A 20,936-nucleotide genomic window follows, 5' to 3' on the forward strand; every position below is an offset into this window, starting at 1 on the left:
AGAAAACAGAAAAGTCATTGTGGTAGATTGCCTCAATGGAAGACTCCTCACACTCTTCCCCTGCTTCAGTGTGGGGTCCCTCCACAGCAGTCAAGTCCTCAGTGAACCTCCCCAGCGTGAGTCCTACCCACAAGCTGCAGTTTTTCACAAAAGAAAAGGTGCAGCCCTTCAGGAACAGACTACTTCAGTGTGGATCCCCCATGGGGTCACAAGTCCTGAAGCAAACCTGCTCCAGCATGGGCTCACCTCTCCATGGAGCTGTGGGCAACTCTCTCCATGGTTGATTAGCTGGAGCAGACTGGAACTTCTCTGCAGCCCCCCTGCTGCCAGAGACTAGATATGAATGAGTGGCCTAGGCTGTTATATATATATTTTTTATATATATATACACACACATATATAAAATATTTTAGCTGGATTATAAATATTGCCTGCAGTGTTAAGAAAGGAATTGTGTAATCTTTAAATTCCTTAATCACATAATGGTAACAATACTCACTTATATCGTTTTGTGTAAACACCTCATGGACTTCTTTTTCCTAAATGATAACAATTAGTCACCCACTGGTGGCTATAGTTTATGAAAATCTTTCCTCAATTAATCTACTGAAAGCATCTAAAAGACTTTAGCCACAGTGGCCATTTTCTAGATAGAATTTCTTCTTGCTTTCCTCTCAGGCAAGTGCACAATTGACTTTTATAAAAGTATACCACAGTATACCACTGTGAACACAAGCGTCAGGAGTGAAGACTCTGTTACTATGGACAGTGTACATGAAGCATGTTTCCTGCAACTGTGTTTAATAGCATTTGTTCAGAGGAGAATACTTTGTGGATTAATGGACAACGCAACTCTAACACAAAATCAAGGTGGCTAATGGATGTGCATTCAGATGCTTAAGTGCTGTTGAAGAAGTCAATCTGAACTGGTAACAAGAAAATTCCATTAGTGACATATTATTTTTCTGAGGCTTTGATGGGATCAAAAGTAGAAGACAAAAAGAGACTGGTTTCTTATTTATGGATAAATGAATGTGAATGACACTTTGCTAAATATAAAGGACATGTTTGCTAAACATAAGGAAAGAAAGTATGAAAGGACACAGGAAAGTACTGAGGGAATGCATGCTTGTCCTGGTTTTGGATAGGGTAGAGTTAATTTAATTCCTAATACCTGGTACAATGATGGTTTGGATTTAAGATGACAATAACGCTGATAGCTCACTGATGTTTTAGCTCTCCCTGAGCAGTGCTTACAAGAAGTCAAGGACTTTTCAGCTTCTCATACTGCCCTGACAGTGAAAAGGCTGGGGTTGCAACAAGTTGCTTAGAGGGGACACAACCAGGACAGCTGACCCCAACTGACTAAAGGTGTACCTTATACCATATGATGTCATGCTGAACAATAAAACTGGGGGACTTAGCTGAGACATAGTGGCCTGCTACTGTGGGACTGCCTGGGCATTGGTCAGTAGATGGTGAGAAATTGCATTATGCATTATTTGCTTTGTGTATTCTCTTATAATTTTCCCTTCCTTTTCTGTTCTATTAAACCCACAAGTTTTATCTTATTTTCCAATTCTCTTTCTCATCCCACTGGGGGTGAGCAAACAAACAGCTGTGTGGTGTTTAGCTGCCTGCTGGGTTAAACCACAACACACGCCTACTTGGTCGCTGGAATCACTGTGCGCATACCCTGCTATAGAATCATAATCAGGGGGTGGTAATTTCATTGAGTATCTCTTTAAAGATAGAGGAACATAGAACTGTGTAAGTCACATGCGTTTCTGATTTCAACATTAGAGCAGGATGAACTACATATGCATTCTGATATTGTGCTCAGAAATGCACCAGATGAAATCTCTCCCTGAAAATTCTTATTATTTCCCAGCAGGCACTTAATATTGGGAGTGTAGGGTGATTACATCAGGGATTAGATTATACAGAAAAAGAGGGTTAAAGTGAAAGTTCTATTCCTTGCCATGTGTCAGATCTATTAAAAGAAATAAAAATGAAAAGAAAGAAAATTAGAAAAAAAATTAGTTATCTTCAAAAGCCTTATTGCTACAGTACATCTCCTCAAAACTCAGATGCTTGTTTTCGAGAACTTTTCAGCAGAAATGAACAAAATCATTGCCATGTTTTTTCACATATATAGAGTTAACCCAGCAACATTAAGCAAACAAATTTTCTACATGGACTTCACTACTGATATGGCTCTTCCTTTTACCCAAAGGAAATTCACACAATTGACATATATCATCTGATACATACAGCTCAGAAACTGACATTTCTCCCCTCCAATACATGTTCACATTAATATCTGAGTTACTTTCAATTCCCTCTCATAAAAAAACAGAGTGGCTCCAGATGTTAAGCTTAAGTAAGGAAAATATAAAAATAAAAGCATGTTTATCATCCCAGTTGACAAAATGCTATAGATAATGTAGTAGATGGGAGTAATTGCAGTCTAATGCACAATTTACCAGAGTGAGCATAAGCAAGAACACATGGTGAGAAAGCCAGCTTTTCTTCAGCAAAATCAGCAACAGTGATTTATCACTGGCACATCTGGAAAGGAAAAGGGGCAAGCAAAACAGGCCAGAAAGGCAAGCCTGACAATGTCAGGTCAAAATGTGTGTCTGTGTCTCTGATAACAAAGTCACCTCACAAAAACCAAATACTATTTAGGCAAAGGATTTTAACAAGATTATTTTCATGGTAACTGGATGTTTATATAGCACATTTGTTTAGGAAAAGGTTTTCAAATGGGAGCTCATTCTACCTCCATATAACACCAAGGTAAAGATAATTTTATTGTTTAATTTCACAGATTTTAGAAATACATCTACATTGTTCAGTTTATTGCATATGCAGAGTTAGTTCAAGCCTTCTTTAATCTCTAAGGATGTTTAATGATCTTTTATTTATTTTTATTTTTTTTTTTTACATGATTTGTTCAGTCATGCAAGAACTTAAGAAAGAAAAAGAATGCAATAGTTGTGACTTCAAGTTCTTTTTCTGAAGTAAATTTCAGAAGTAAGTTTTGATCCAAATTCTAACAAAATCAATGAAAGACCTCCCAGGTTTTGAACTGACTTTGTGTCAGAATCTAAATGAAGATATTTTGGTATGCTAAGCGTTTAATAGTCTTTCTATGTATTTTCTTCTTTTTGCACAGAAAATGTGTTTCTATCTAGGTTGATGTATAAAAAGCAGGGAAAGAAAATACTCATTAATCTTTGGTGGTGTTTTTTTCTTTTTATGCTAATATAATGATGCAACCCCAATAAGACAATTCAATATACTTGACACATCTGCTATAAAACTATGTATCTTACACTGAAAAAAACCTAGGCCTTCAGATGTCTTCTTTTCAGTGTCTTCATGACAAAAGGGGGCATTAACTTATTGGCAAAGACCAATGTACTTTTCTGATTTCTATAGTGTTAGACATGTTATGAGAAAGGAAAAAACAACAACTCCATCTTCAGATTACCTTTAAGTGATTAGCCAGTATGATGTAATGGTAGAGTTATTTTAGATTAGTTTGTGGAGTGATATGTCCAAAGTTATTTAAAGAATATACAAAAGCTTTCTCTGAATACTTAACATGGGGACACAAAAGGCTAGGATCTATGAGAAAAGAAAACGCCACTGCTCTTTGTATTTTTCTTTCTTAAACTTTCTAGTCCTTTTCCACATAGCTCTGACATGCAGCTCCAAAAGCTCTATGTTGAAATCACACTGAAAACAATATTTTTGTCTGTGTATCACATCATTTCCATCTCTGATTTTTTTTTTGTTTTTTTTTTTCTTGTTGCAGCTTGTGGTTTCTTTTTCACACACAGAGCTTTAGCCGAGCTACTCCTGCATGTCTAAGTTTTCATCAGATCACAGTGAGACTCTCTTTTTAGTAAGGTACAGGGAAACACAGGTAACTCTTACTCCAGCTCTGTTATATCTTTCCACAGGCAGAAGATATTACTGTTTTATTTGTGTATTCTATAAAGGATGTAGACAGGGCGGTGGCTTTTTTTACACTTTACCTGAATGAGAGACATTGCATCTATAAACTTTGCTAAAGGTTAACCTATACTCAGAACAAAATGTTGAAATGGAAGATGTAAATAGGAATACAAACTGCAGAACAGAAACCTAGGGCAACTGCACTCTTAGCTTGGACAAGTCAGTTACATTTCTACCCCTGAGTGATATGAATTTAGAAGTAGGTGTCATGAATAATGTCAGGTACTCTTTAGAAATAAAACCATCCAACAAAATAAAATAAACCCTTAATCAGTTTCCATTGACATGATGTCTTGGTTTAGACACAGATGGTAACCCAGCACCACACAACCATTTCCTCACCTTCCAGGCAGGATGGGGAGGAGAATCAGAAGAATGTAAACCTCATGAGTTAATAACTAAACTAAAGTAAAATAAGAAAGAATACCAATAATAATAATAATAAAAGGAAATAATAAGAGAAGATATGAAAGCTCAGAAAACACAATTGATGCACAATACAATTGCTCACCACCTGCTGACCTATACACAGCCCAACCCAAGCGGTGATCAGTCCCTTCCAGGTGACTCCCTACAGTTTGCATACTGAGCATGACTTACTGTGATTTGGAATACCCCTTTGGCCAGTTTGGGTCAGGTGTCCTGTCTCTGCTTCCTCCCATCTTCTTGTGCCCCTACTCACTGGCAGAGCAGAAGAGACTGCAAAGTCCTTGATCAGGGTAAGCATTACTTAGCAACAACTGAAACATCAGTGTTATCAGCAATGTTCTCAGACTAAAGCTGAAACACAACACTGCATCAAGTACTGGGAAGGATTAAAATAACTGTTACAGCTGAAACCAGGACACTTGAGAAACTTAACAGTTTGGAGGCATTTTTCACTACTTAGTTATAGCATTGCGTTATATTTAGTAAATTGCTAAGTAATCCTTAACAGTCTCTAACCTTGTATCCATTCTATTCCACAAGCTATCGATTACTTGATTTTATGTCAAATTCCACAAATATTTGTGACACAGAACAGATGGAAAAAAATTATTAGGTGAAATGGCTGAAGTTTTGTTCTGACCACTTCTCTATTCCTGCCACCTCCTCCAAATCTCTCTTGGCAAACATGGCTATATGAAACAAAATAATTTCTAGATTTCTAGTCACACCAGTATTTATGAGCATTTCAAGGACAGTCTCCTGAAAGTGGTGCTTAAGTGCTCTGTTTACTTGTAACATATTGTCGTGGTTTAAACCCAGTCAGGTAGCTTGTTCACTCACTCCCAGTGAGTGGTGCCAAGCTGACAACAATCGAGGTCCGTGTCCGTCTCCCCCCCCTGCCTCCCCGCACCGGGGCTCTCCCCTTCCCCGCTCCCGGAGGAACGGGGAGGAGGATCGAGAGAGTACAACTCCTACGGGTTGAGACAAAAACAGTCCAGCAACAAATCCGCTACTATCAGCTACAACAATGATAAGGGAAAATAACAAGGGAAGAGAATACGATACCACCGGCCAAGAGAAACGAGCTCCACCCGGAAACCCCTGTCCTTCCGGGTCACTCCCAGTTACCCCTCACCCCGGGCATGACGTGCTGTGGTATGGAATACCTCCCCGGCTAGCCCGGGTCAGGCGCCCCGTCTCTGCTTCCTCACAGCCTCCCCTCCTCCCTGGCAGAGCATGAGCCTCACAGAGTCCTTGGTCAGGGTAAACATCACTTAGCAACAACCGAGAACATCGGCTTCACCAACACTGTTCTCAAACTGGAAGTCAAAACACAGCACTGTACCAGTTAACACAAAGGAAAAACATGACTGCTACTGCGGAACCCAGGACATTATCCACCCCTTATTCCATACCATTCACGTCGTGCTCAGATCCCACATTTTTCAATACACCATCGCTCTCCCACATATATACATCCATATACATACAGACCAAGAGGAAAAATCATTTTCTTAGTGCATGGACCAATCCCTATAATGCTGCCGAGTCCATTCGGTCCATGATGTTCAAAGTTCATTCTCTGTTGGGATGATGGCTGGAGGGAAGTCAGGGCCAGTCGCTGGTGACCTGGAGACATCTAGTTGATGGGCTATAAAAGCATTACACAGCAGGCAACAGCATACAATTGAGTTCATTGGCTGTTTTCCCCTAAAATCAAATCCCCTTGAGGTATACATCGGACTTCCCCATCTTCCCGCATTACCCACCAAGTATATCCAGGTCCCTGAGCAAAAGCAATCCCACGAGTGGGTTTGCCTTTACCTGAAGCAGGAATTACCCAGACTGTCTTTCCCAGCAAATTCTTCATATGCACCACGGGAACTTTGTCCCCCTCTACAATATGTAACAGTTCTGACTGGGCTGGGCCAGCCCTGTTGGCAGATCCTCTGGTGTTGACCAACCAGGTGGCCTTTGGTAAGTGTGTATCCCAATGCTTGAAAGTTCCCCCACCCATCGCTCTCAGTGTAGTTTTTAACAGTCCATTGTACCGTTCGATTTTCCCAGAGGCGGAACCCAGGACACATATAAAGGGATTACACTTATAAAATAGAGTAATAATTTTGTTTTTCTTAGAATGTACAAAAAATTTTGTTCTCTAGACCTGCCTTCATAGCATAGATTCACAGACTGGTTCAGGTTGGCCGGGACCTCTGGAGATCATCTGGCCCAACCACATCACTCAAGGAGAGCCATCTAGAGCTGTTTAATCAGGACCATGTCCAGACAGCTTTTGAACATCTTCCTTCTGGGGAAAACCTCTGCCAGTGCTCAATCACAGTCATAGTTAAGAAAGGGTTTCCTGATGTTCAGATGCAGCCTCCTATGTTTCAGTTTGTGTCTGTTGCCCTTGGTCCTATCACTGGGCACTGTAGCAGCAACAGAGCCTGGCTCCATCATGTTTGTACCCTCCCTGAAAGGGTTTAGGTACACAAGGGAGATCCCCTTGAGGTGGTCTAGGCTGGACAATCACAGCTCTCTCAGCATTTCCTCTTAGGGGAGATGCTCCATTCCCTTAATTGTCTTAATGACCCTTTGGTAGGGTCTTGAGTATTTCCATATTTCTCTTGTACTGGGGATCCCAGACCTGGACACAGTACTCAAGGTGTGGCCTCACCAGTGCTAGAATATATAGTAGTTCTCATCTTAAAGTTCTTAAATAGAAGGTAACACTCTTAAAGTTTTCAACCAGGTTCTTTGACATGGGATTAGGCTTTTAAAGTTGACTTTAAGCACAGTGTTTGAGGGCATGGATTACAGTTCAGGACTTCTTTCATCATTTAGAATTCCGTAGCAGAAATGGAATATGTGTTTGCTAACTTCAGCTGCCATAATTCCTAATAATTTTAAGCTTCTTGGTAATGCATTAAAAGATAGGGCAGAAAAACTCTTTGACCTATTTTAATGCCTTTTTTCAGATAAAATGAGTTTGGTTTTGTTTTTTTTTCCATTGGCTGTAACATAGGGTGGAGTGACCTGTTCAGGCTTTAATGGTCAATGTGTGTATTTCTAAATAAGGCAAAATAAATACTGCCATTATCATCTAATATTGGAGAGCTCTCCTGAGAGAGAGAATTAAGCATTCTCTGCCTTCAGCCAGATGTGTTTAGGAAGACCACTGATGCATGATGCATCTCAGAAGCTTCCTTCCAGCTGAGTGTGCCCATTTGCTCCTAAACACAGAACTGCCTGCTTTTTCCTCCAATGAGGTACCATTTGGAACTCTTTGCAGTAGCCAAGACATGAAAAAGAAATAATCATGCTATCCAGAGAAAAACCTTCTAAGAAAAATAACATGGCCAAATAAAATAAAGGCAAACTTTACATGGCAGTCAATAAAAGGGTTTATTTTGTATTTCAGAAAGCTCTATTTCTTCTTAATAAACATTTCATGACAAAATGTGGTACCATAGTTTTATGTTATTAATACTGTATTTTTTTTTTCGAAATATACTGCAGGATATTTGCAAGTTATTTTGAATAATCATAAAGCAATAAAACAGAATTATACTTGCCAAATAAATGAGCGATGTAAGACAATGAATTTTCCTTGTGTGCTCTCAGAATTCCATACCACATAACAAATTATCCAGCCATTATTAGTAGCAAAGACAGTATTATACATAAAGATCTAATGCAACAGAGGTCTTTTGAAACTACTAACCGATGCATCTGAGACAATGCTTCAGTGGCTGTAGCCTTCTTGAATCCAGTACACCAAAAAAGTTTTTAGCTGGATGAGAATTTGACCACAAATATTTCCAACAAGACATTTCAAATGTGTAGTGCAAGCCATGAAAAAACTTCCCTGGGTCAAGAAATGTTGTCATATGTATCCTGAAGTGGTGTGATGTCTATGCTGTTTTCTACTCAGGGCAACAACAGTTAGTTCAAACCCTCTATTGATAAGGTTATGACCACACTTCAGTGTCATTACAAATGCACTTTTTTCTGTATTTAAAACAAAAATACTATGCTGAGACTGGTAGAGAAACAGAAAGAAGCTAGAAAATGAGCAGTGGGGGAGAAGGTTGAGTTTTTTGTCACTATTCATGTATAATTTCACTATATGTAACAATAGAAGTGTAAAAGTCTGGTATTTCTTTCCCAAACTAGCAGAAAAAAGCTCTTCAGTACAAACTTAACAGCAGCTGTTAATATCACAGGGAGGGAGGGAGGAATCTAGCTATAGAGCACATAGCTATGACAGCAGCAGGGGTGTTTAGACTGGAGGCTGAGAAACATTTCTTTACCGAGAGAATGGTCAAACACTGGAGCAGGCTACACAGAGAGGTGGTCAATGGCCCAAGCCTATCATTGTTTAAGCAGCATTTGGACAATGCCCTTAAGCAAAATGTTTTAATTTTTGTTCAGCCCTGTGTTGGTCAGGCAGTTGGACTAGATGACTTTTGTAGATGTGGACTAAAATAGTCTAGTCTGCTCTATTCTATTCTAGTCTCATCAGCTTCACCTGGTTTCTGTACTTCCAAATGGAAAATTTGGACTTTAGCATAAATTTGCAAGTGTGTTGACTATGTGCACAGTCAGCAGGTTTGTAGCTTTGATAGATGTTAATTCTTCTCTTGGCTGTGTTAATTGTACCATATGACTGCTGGTTACTGAGTTTGTGTAACTTATCTCCTGTTGGGTGGCTCAGACAATCATGAAGGGAAGATAATGACATCAAAGGCAGAAACCGGCATAAACAGCACCCAGGTTTAGAAAATGTTTTGATAAAGTTTCAGGAGTTTTGGCTAATAATAGGCATTTTAGTGGGAAATGCAATAAATATGTCTAGGCACCAATATAAGAACCACCTAGCATAGCATGTTATTTTATAGTTTGATTTTTTCAAAAAGTCTCTCAAAACATTGAAGGTGCTACATAAGAATTATCATGCAATGATGTGAACTGAGGAAAATACTTAATGTATTCTATTTTCTAGAGAAAAAAAAATCAAATGTTATAGCAGCAAAAAGTTACTTTTCAGAACTGTGGACTATTAATATGAAAGTATGTATATTACTATCACACCATGAGTTCCAGATCATAAAATATATATTCTAGTTGTTTTGTTGTTTGTTTTTGTTTTTTTTTTTCAAAACCAGGGAAGCTGACAAATTTCTAACAGTGAAATTCTGGTCCACGAGTAAAAACTTCATACCTAATATGTTTTGCTTTCTTTTTAAAACAGGTGCTTTGCTTAAAATTTTACAGGCTGTTGGTTTTGTCCTCTTTCTGATTTGGAAAATTGCCTATGGGCATACTTTTGTGAACTATATTCACAACACAGAGATATACATATGAAACGTCTGTTACAGGAAGAAGTTCCTAATTTCTGACTTTTTCTGAGGATAATATGTTATGAAAACTGTTCTCCTAAACCTTCACCAGTAGAAGAAGAAGTACACACAACGTTGAGAATCAGACAGTCAATTCTTGTGCTTTGATGTGCAGTGAAAATCTTTGAGGAGTGGTGATTTGGTATCAATTCAGACCAAGAATCTGGGGCAGATGAGAAGATGATTTCCTGTCCAGCTTTATGTTCACCAGCTCCATACACCAAGGGACTCGGTAGGTTGAAACAAAAGGAATTTGTCTCTATATTATGGCTTCTTTCTCATTCTATGATTCTATGATTCTATTGTTAAAGTTATTCATTTACTGTAGTGAATCAAGAAATCTGGATGATCTGTGTGCAGACCATAAAGAAAAGGACTACCTGTGGTAGAGTGTTAAAGGTAACTGGGCACAATTCACTAGGCTGAAACAGCTCAGGTGAATTACAGTCATTTAGACACACACAGTATTTGATTGATAAATTTTAAATTCTCGGTTATTTTCAGCAATGACCAACTGCATTTCTGTGTTTGGAGGAAGAGAAGCAATTTCAAAGAAATGAGGCTATGTCCCCTTTAAGGTGCTTCTTGGGTCAATTGCTGATTACAGCATGGCTCAGAAAAGATTTAATCTCTGCTTCTGAGGGAGAAGCATAGTGCCACTGACTGCATAGTAGTAGTTAACCCCACTTACTGGCACCACTCTGTTCTTCTAGATCTCCAAATAACCAATTGCTAAATTGTGCATAAACTCCCCAAGTTATTTTGAAACTCAATGTGAAAGCACCTACACAAGTAAATAGTATGCACTGCCAATTAGACCTTGACAAAAACACATTATAAACACAGAGCCAATGTCACAACACCTAAAATTGCATCCTTTCCCCACCAACCACACTTTCCTTTTGCCCAACTCCATTTACAGCTTCATAACCATGTAAGAATGCTGTCTATATTTAAAATTAGTTTTGTATTCCTCCCTCATGAGCTTTTAGAAATATTTTACTCTCCCCATACAATGCCTGGCAAGAAAGTACTACTTAGCAGTTTCTGGGTTGGCTTGACGCATAAGTGTCAACCTTATATATTCACAGTATTTCAATGTGACTGTGCTGTAGGAGGTTACTTTTCTTCTGCTACACACCACAGGAAGAACTGCTGGCACAGGTGCAACAAGAAGAGAATCAGTTTGCTGTAGTAATTTTTTTTAAGTGCAGGAAGAAAACGCATATTATTTATATCTTCTCACAAAACCCTACACCTGCTGCTTCAAATATAATAACTATGAAAAAGTGAAAACAATCCTTTACAACAAAAGTAGATTTCTCAAGCTAAAATTAAATAGTTTTACTTATTTTTTCTAGATGTTAATTCCCAAACATCAGCTGTTTACTTTTCACTGGTTAATCACTTTCATGCCCTCCAGGAAGACAGAAACAGTCAGAGAATTCTGTCTCCTTTTCTGTTTGCATTTAGTACTTGATGAAAAAAAAAGAAGTCTGCTTCTGTTATATGCTTGACGTTGTATGATGCTAACACAGTAATCCCCAGTGCAATTTTTGCTTATTGGTTATTCCAAGATATTTGCTGCACATTAACAAGACAGATTATCTGGTTGTCTGAGGATTTGATAACTAAGTTTTCAATATACACAACTATTTAAAAAGCCTGCCTTCCCACTTATTATATAAATTGATCCCAAGTGACATAAGAAAAACACAGTGGCTCTGCCTAATGTAATCTTTGATAGTATTATTTGAAAAACATATGTCTGCTAGTTAAAAGTCTTTGAAATTCATTGAATGTTTGTTTTGGGTTTTTTGTGATTTTTTTTTTATTATTTATTTATTTGCTGCTTTTTTTTTTTTTTCCCCCGGTACTGAGGAGAAGTTAATGACATATACGTTAGTTGCTTAATCTACAACTTGTTGAAGAAACTATAGAAAATATTCTGCCATTCATCCTCGTAAATATGATCTAGCACATTCTAATCAAACCTGTCATTGTCTTGAACCCTTTGAGCCCCATATTGTGCACCAAAAAGGAATAATGTGGTTTAACCCCAGCTGACAACTAAGCACTACACTTATCCCTCAGTCTGCTGCAGTGGGATGGGGAAAAGAATTGGAAGAGTAAGTGAGTGTCGTGGTTTAAACCCAGTCAGGCAATTCGTTCGCTCACTTCCCCCCCTTTCCTGCCCTCCCCCTGCTCCCGGAGGGACAGAGAGGAGAATCGAGAAGAATGCAACTCCCACGAGTTGAGATAAGAACAGTTTAGTAACTAAGGTATAACACAAACCACTACTGCTACCACCAGCAATAATAATGATAAAGGAAATAACAAGGGAAGAGAATACAACACCTCAGCACCAGCCGACCGATAACTTGCCCCCCTCAGACCGACCAAGCACTGACCAATACCTCCTCCCACCCTGCAGTCTCCCAGCCCTTCCGGCTAACTCCCAGTTACAGCCTGGGCATGACGTGCTGTGGTATGGAATACCTCTTTGGTCAGTCCGGGTCAGGTGTCCTGTCTCTGCTTCCTCCTGGCTTCCCTTCCTCCCTGGCAGAGCATGAGGCTCACAAAGTCCTTGGCCAAACCAAAACATCGTTATCAGTTCTGTTCCCAGGCGGAAAGTCAAAACACTGCACCAGCTACCAAGAAGAAGAAACATGACTGCTACTGCTGAACCCAGGACAGTGAGAAAACTCATTTTTTGAAATACAGACAGTTTAATTGGTAAATTAAAAGCCGCACATAAAAATAAAGCAAAACATGGAATTCATTCACCACTTCCCATGGTCAGGCAGGTCTTCTGACATCCCCAGAAAAGCAGAGTTCCACCTTGCATAACAGTGACTTGGGAAGACAAACAGCATCACTCTGAATGTGTCATGTCTCCCCCACACCCCTTCCATCTTCTTCTCCAGATTTTATATTGCTGAACATGACACAATATGGTACTGGATATCCCTTTAGTCAGTTGGGGTCAGCTGTCCTGGCTGTGTCCCCTCCCAGCTTCTTGTACACCCCCAGTCTACTCACTGGTGAGGTGGGATGAGAAGCAGCAAAGTCCTTGACTCTCTATCAACACTGCTCAGTAGTTAATAAAACATCCCTGGGTTATCAACACTCTTTTCAGCACAAATCAAAAGCATAGCCCCATATAAGCTATCATAAAGAAAATTAACTCTATCCCAGCTGAAAATAGCATATGAAGACAAAAAGACTAGTTGCAACAGAAGAAATCAAACTACACATTAGGAAGCTGAATGCTTAACTGCAAGTTCAGCTGTTAAGTACCAGAACAGAGAAAGACTAGAAACTCCATTCCAGGAGATCTTCAAAACTTGACTTGAGAAGTTGTGAACAGCCTTATTTAATATTTTATGCTATTCTTCCTTTAAGCAGGAGCTTGGTTGCAAATGAGAGTCAGATAGTCCTTCCAGCATATCTTTTTCAAGTGATCCTGTGATTTCACTTCACCCACAATTCTTAGAATTGCAAGCACTTAAAATGTGAGGGATTTCTCTTGCAGTCTTCAGTCTTTTCCTTGCCTGGAAGCCTGTTTCATGTTAGGCTATGATCAGAGCTAGCAGTGTTCTTTCTCTAGGAATGTGAATGAATTGGTGGCAATCAGTCAATTGGTGAGATTAATTGAAATGTTTCTTTGAGTGTCAGTGGTAGACTGTTGTAGTGATAATCTCTCTTCTACTGCTCAGCATAATCAACGTGTAGACATACACACACAGAGCTGTCTCCTGGTAAAAGCTGTGAATTAGAAGATCCTAATTCATATCTATGGTAGGCTAAACTAGCACCGCAAGAAATTTTGAATTTGTATCAAGCTATACAAAAAGGTGTTATCACAAATTACTTCTCAAGCATAACTTTCAAGTCCCCTCTCTTCTTTCAGTCACAATAATGTTATATCCACTAGCATTTTCTCACAACATAAATTCTTGAGACCCCATATTTCATCTATGTACTTCATTGTCTCCAGTGCAATTATATCCTTTTTAGTCTCCACACCAAGCAACCAAGATAGGTTAATTTAAACCCATCTTTGGCGTATTTTATGTTTTGACCTTGGTCTTGGCATTTATTCTGACTTCTTCCTCTTTTTTTCCCCAAATTGTTTTTAAGCTGCCTATAAAAAAAACAAAAAAAAAACCAAAAAACAACAACAAAAAAAAAACTGATGAAAAGACTCTTTGGTGATTACCTAAATCTCAGTTTTCTAGTCTTTTAATGAGTGCTAGGCAATTGTGACTGTTAAGATGCACATGCTTCTTTTGAGGGTTACACATTTTACTAATGAGTGCAAGACGGCTGTTAAGCAATGTATTAATAACTAATTATGAATATAAATAATTATGCCAAATTGATTTTTAAAAGCTATTTTGAATTTAGAGAAATTTGTTAGATTGTCCAGAGATTAAAAGAAATAAATAGTTAAGATCTAGGATTTTAAATAATTTTTAAAAAAGAAAAAGCCTGACAAAACCAAAACACTAGGATTTTTCCATACTTAAAAGTCTTTCAATTTAATTCAAAATTTCTGTAGAAGATTAAAAAAATGTTTTGAGTACATATATAGATAAAATGCATTTAAAAATTAATAAAACAAAGGTTTTCACAAAAAAAAAAATACAATTACTGAGTCTGTCCAAAAGCCATTTCTATAGTTATTAACACTTTTGTTCTTATTACATATTGGCAGAACAGTCAACAAACAAGATCTCACCTCCTGCTGATGGCATGGCACAAAAAGTCATTTTGTCATGTCAATGCGTCTTTATTTAGAAAACAAACATCAGGTCTCTTTAAACATTGGATAACACAGGACATTTCACTACAGAATCATACAGCCTTATTCTTTGGTTAAGTTATGCCACCATGACCCAAAAGAAATGCTTACCTGTTCATTTTGAATAGGAAATGCATTGGCTTTGGCTCGGACAGAATTAACTTTCCTCACAGCAGCCCGTATGGGGCTGTGATTTAGATTTGTCTCCAAACAATGTTGATAGCAATGCTTTGACTTCTACTGAGCAGTGTATATGCAACATCAAGGTCTCCCTTTTTCCTACTCTGCCCAGTCAGTGAGTAGGCTAGGTGTACCTGAGCTGGGAAGGGAGTCTTGGGTGTACATGAGCTGGGAAGCCTTGGGAAGGGACCTGAAGTGAACAAAGAGATATTGCATGCCACATAACTTCATGCTCACCAATAAAACTGTGTAGGGATTTTTCCAATATAGCCTTTGCTCAGAGCCTGCCTGGGCATTGTTCTGCTTGTGGTCAGTGTTTAGCTTTGCATCACATGTTTGTTTTTTTTGCTTTCTTCTTTTTTTTCTTTTTTCTTTCTTTTCCTTCCCCTTCACGTGTTAAACTGTCTTGATTTTGACCCATGAGTTTTTTCACTCTTGCCGTTCAGATTCTCTCCCCTATCCAACTGGGATGATAGTGAGCAAGCAATTGCATGGGGGCTTATCTGGCAGCAGCAGAGAGTGAGGGGGGGTTGTGATATTTATGTAAAATAATCTGTAGTAAATGGACTTGGTTTAATTAAATTACATAGCTGAGAAACCAAGGATGAGATAGAATAATTTATGAACAAAATAAGATTTGTCTGTACTGAAAAGTGAATATTGCTGGCAAGCTTTGAATAAACCACTGCTCTTCAGTAAAGGAAAGCTTTCTGCAAGAAATAACTTTGTTAGTGTCTGGTTGTCGTTTTTAGAGGTACCACATTAAATTACTTTTTTTTTTTTTTCCTGTAGACCACATTTTGGTACCTCTACAGATGTTGAACAAAATAAATTTGCTTTAATTGTTATAGCCATTAGGATGCTAGTAAGAAACTGACTTATTTTGTAAACTCTTCAAACCAGTTAAATAGTTCGAGTGTCATCCTCACTAGAGCTAGCAATGGTATAAACACAACTTCCTATTAGATATATCCATTTCCCATTGATGACAGGTTGCTTGTAATGATTGATCACAATTTTTAGGTCTTTAAGCTAAACTTTAAGAGAGTGGTAAAAAAAACCCCGCTTATATTAACTTTTCCTTGGAATTATTTGAGATTCACTGATTTTGTTCTTATTGGATTTTTTTTTTTTTCTTTGAAGCTAGAAAATAGTGTCTGGTACTAAGCCTAATTCCACTACGAGATTAAAAATTACTGTTAACATCAACAGAGGCAACTTACAGTGTGATGGGAGAATTACCACTACAATTTGTTTTTATTGTTATTTGACCTTGAATCTTAACTACATTATATTTGCTTCATAGCTTTTAACCTTTTATTAGACACATTTTTTCCATAATGTTTGAAGATAGTCAACTTGGATAATGCAAGCATCTCAGATCGGTATTGAAATATATGTAAATATATAATTAGATCATGCCTTCACTTGTAATGCATAAATGTCCCATAAGAAACATATCTTTTTAAGCATTTGAGTGAAATATTTTTCCAGAAGATGGGATTTTTTTTTTTTTAGGTTTTGTTCTGTATATATATCTTGTGCTATATAGGAAAGTGTATAGTTTGAAGTGCAGTCATGTTACTGATAGGTATTTAAAAGCAACAGCTCTGAGGCAAGGAGTATCAAGCATACTTTACTGTGGAAATACAGATAAATTAATCAAGCTATTTGCTTTGCATAAAACTAAATGTCATCTATCAAATATGTTTATACCAGGCTAACCTGGCATGAACAAATCTGTTGTCTGTAGTGAGATTTATAATAGAAACATTTGTCTTTGGAAAAAACTGCCTTCCATTCCACCTCTGAGTTTGTGCTGTGGAACGGAATGCTATGAAAAAAGTAATAAGCAACAGAGCAAGGGTAGGTGAGATGGTCTATTTGAGATAAATATGAGAGTAGTGAAAAAAAAAGTCACCTGACTTAAGAGTAGAGAAAAGTTATAGTTTTTACTACCACAAAATAACCTGGAGAATACAAAGAGGTAAAAACATTTCATATGTTTTTAGACAAAGTGAACAATTTGGAAGAGAAAAAGAAAAAAAGGAAAAGAAATCTCCTAAACCTGGAAGTCAAAAGTTAGGTTTTAATTTTTTCAAATGACAGGTAAAAAGAAAAATTTAAAATTAAAATGTATGTGAATATTTCCTGAAAGGGATATTGGGATGATGAAAAATACTGTTTGTGTTCATTAGTATGTGATAAACCTCTGCATAAATCTTGAAGAGCAAAACATTAAAAGAGACAAAGGTAATTTAGGAATATTTATTTTGTTTCTGGGACAAATGTATGATTTTTTGCTTTTAAATCTTGAAGAGCAAAACATTAAAAGAGACAAAGGTAATTTGGGAATATTTAGTTTGTTTCTGGGACAAATGTATGATTTTTTGCTTTAAAAAAGATCTGGATAAGAACTCATTCTGTATTAGACAATATATCCAGATTTGAGCCAATTATTTCCCTTCCCTCCTTTTTGCTGGTCATTCATGTACATAAGTTAAATGATTGGCTCTGACAAGTTAATGGGGGAATATGGGACTATACTGACAGAGTTGTGATTAATGGAATAAGCAGAATAAGACGGCCACAAAAGTAAGAGAAATAAATGTTTCTGGAATAATTCCCATGACACTTGACAAAGACAGTGTACTCCAGGGAGAATTTTATGTAGTCAGATTCTCACATTGCATGAATTGCTTTAACTCTGTTGGAAATTGACTTTGCAATTGCTGAGTAGCTTATACATTTGTATATCATCATGGGTAACTCCTAAATAATAGACAAGACCCTTCACTATGCAAAAAGAAGTTTCTAAACACAAAGTAAGGCACACTTTATTTGCTTCTAACTAGAAAGCAAGACTGGAGTAAGAAATGGAAAACTGTAAGAACAGTTAGAATCAGTGACCACAAGCAATTTTATTTGAGTCTAGGAAGGAATGTTTTACTGTGTTCAGTGTTAAAATGTTAAAATGTTCACTGTGTTCAGTGTTAAAGCAGTTCTGGATTCTTATTTATATAAAGATCAGTGGGCAAAGGTATAGAAGATTAAAAAGTCTTGGCAGGTCCATAAACTTTTAAAAATTAACTCCCACTTTTTTTTTTTGTTTGTATGTATATTTAACCTCCTTGTTTTCCAGAAGACAAATGTGTGGGAATTTGGAATATTTTGTTCTAATTTTCCCAAGAATCCACAACTAGATCCTAAGAAGATGCCTAAAATAACTTATTTAAAAAAAAATAAAAAAATCAACCTCTGAAAGTTTTTCTTAAAAATAATTTTTTAAAATTGAAAATCGGACTTCTGGGAACTAATAGGTAATCCTTATCTGTAGGAAGGTTTGATGTGTTCGCTCCCCAGAATCTCTATAGTCTCCATTACTTTCCTTAAGGAAGCATTCCAGAATCAAGACTTTAATGAGTTGCAATAAAAAGACATGCCAAAGGAAGTATGGACACAGCATTATAATGTTTCTAAATCACATAAGTATATACAAGTATATATATGTGTGTATATATATATATATATACACACATTTGCTGTTGTTCCAAACAAGGAAAAAATAAAATTGTCATTGACTCATTTAATGCTTACACAAAGAAGGTAAAGACAATGAAATAGAAAATTTTAGTAAATATAAGAACACTGTTTATATCAAAAGGAGAAACAGTTATTAGGGAGTGACTAAGTAAAAAATAATTATGGAACTGGAAAAGTTTGTGAATAATAAATGGATAAGAAAGATACTGAAATTCAAGAATCAAAACATATGAAGGCTCCTATTAATCCTGCTGTTTTCAGATGATGAAATGTACAATCCCTCCTCCTCTTGGAGTAATTGGCAGAAAATGATAGATTTACTCTTTTGGACAAAAGTAGAGGTCCTGTTACGCAGAGGCTTTCATTCTATAAAAAAAATTCAGAGGCATGCCAGACTTAGCAAAACTTGGCCACTTTGAGATCTATCACAAAGGGGCAGAACATATGAGATTTAGAAGCTGCCCCTACAAATTAAAGCTCCCTATTGCAACAGAGATACAGGAAGAATGCACTGCAGTAACCAGTCCTAGCAGTCATCATATCGCTGTAAGAACAGAGTAGAAGCAACAAAGAGAGGGAAAAACAAAGTACCAAGCTGGACTAATCAGAATGGAGAAATAAATTTTAAATATCACACATATTTCCAATAGGAGGAACAAATGGAAAACGGAAATGGAAAATGAACTGAGAAGAAATTTGCAAGGAGGAAAAATTGGAATCTGGACAGATGCATTGTGTCATTTTTCCTTTCTGATCTCTGCTCTGAAGATGATTGATTATCCAGTAAAGAACAAAATTTAACTGAAGAAATTTGCCATTCCTGTTTGCAGGTGTTAGAATATATTTGCTTGTTTTCTTGGCATTCTGATGTTGCATGAGGGTGATGCTTCAGAGATTTCTCTGACTGCTAAAAATAATTCAGTAAGGGCATTATGTTCAGGAGTCTGTTTGGCTGTTACATATTTGACCTGGTTGACTGCCCGGTAGAATGCTCCCCCACCCATCCTCTCTGCTTTCCCAAAATGTTTAATAATTTGAGGTATTAAGGATTTAATTTAGGCTGGTAATGAATGAAGAACAAGATTTTAAAGTAGCCATGAGGAAAATTCGATGACTTCAAACCAATACTCTATGCAGAAGAAATTAATGCCATTTTTTAAGCAATTACAAGAATGATTTAGTGAAGGATTTCCTTAGGGAAAAGTATTTTGTTTATGAGTTTACTTTTTTCCTTTTCCTTTAAAATTAGCTTATAATTGTATTATAACAAGGTCATGTCCACAAAGCACCCTTTCTAAATAATGGTATGATAATATAGTGTATCACTTAAAGAGGAATAAGTTCTTGTTTGAAAATGACCATTATTCACATTCTTCATGGTCTTCAAAACATTAGACTACAAAGACAGGGCACCTTCACTTGTTTACTTATAACTGTGTGAGAGAAAGAGAGGATTTAGGGTTCTAATTTTCCTACTGAACGAACCTTACTCTGTCACCTATCATTGGATCAATGGTTTTAAAACACAGTTTGTATCTGTTGCACATGCACAAATTCTACCTTAAATTATGAATGTGTAAACTTTAAATTTGTGGAAATTGTCATAACAGCTCTGCATAAAGTATTTTTCTGGAATATGTAGAATCTGGTAGATTTGTTACCTATAATGTACAGACGAAATAGAGAATAAAGCTTAAAATATATTTCCTAATGGCTGACCATTAGGATGGCATGTTTCAGAAAAGAAGAAAAAAAAAACGTTAGGATAAAAGATTCAATAAATTGACTGGGTAGAGAAAATTACAGCCTTCTAGAATATTCTTTCTCAGAGGAATAACCAAAATGAAAAAAAAATAATAATAATTTCTGCAGCAGTGTCACAGTTTTAACAGAGAGATAAAAATGAGACAGAAGTAAACTCACACATAAATATACAACCCGTCAAAAGAGTAGAATATCATCAGGATTGTTCCTTTGCTATCTATCAGTCTGCATCAAAAGATAAAATTGTATGTGACTTAGTTGAAAGATCCAGTCTATAAGCTTTATTTGCAAAGGTGTCTGTAAAAAAAAAAAAAAAAACATAACTAAACAAAACATATAAAAAGGAACAGTGTTATAGTGTTTAATCATAGAACAAGAGTAGTTTGAGTTGGAAGGGACCTTCAAAAGTCATCTAGTACAACCCTTCTGCAATGAGCAGGGCCACCTTCAACTAGATCAGGTTGCCCAGAACCACATCCAGCCTGGCCTTGAATGTCTCCAGGGATGGTGCATTCACCACCTCTGGGCAACCTGTGCCAGTGTTTTACCACCTTCATTGTAAAAAATTTCTTCCTCACACCCAGCCTGAATCTTCCCTCTTTTAATTTAAAACCACCACCCCTTGTCCTGTCACAACAGTCCCTGCTAAAAAATCTCACCTCATCTTTCTTATAGGCCCATTTTAAGAACTGAAAGGCCACAATAAGGTGTCCCCAGAGAAAGCTAATTTGAAATCTGGAAGTCTGTTAAGGCCTGACACGTGTCAGGCCTTAACAGACTTA

The sequence above is a fragment of the Pezoporus occidentalis genome, unplaced genomic scaffold (assembly GCF_034315485.1).
Source record: "Pezoporus occidentalis ecotype Australia unplaced genomic scaffold, CSIRO_AGI_Poc_V1 ctg5, whole genome shotgun sequence".
NCBI classification, from domain to species: Eukaryota; Metazoa; Chordata; class Aves; order Psittaciformes; family Psittacidae; genus Pezoporus; species Pezoporus occidentalis.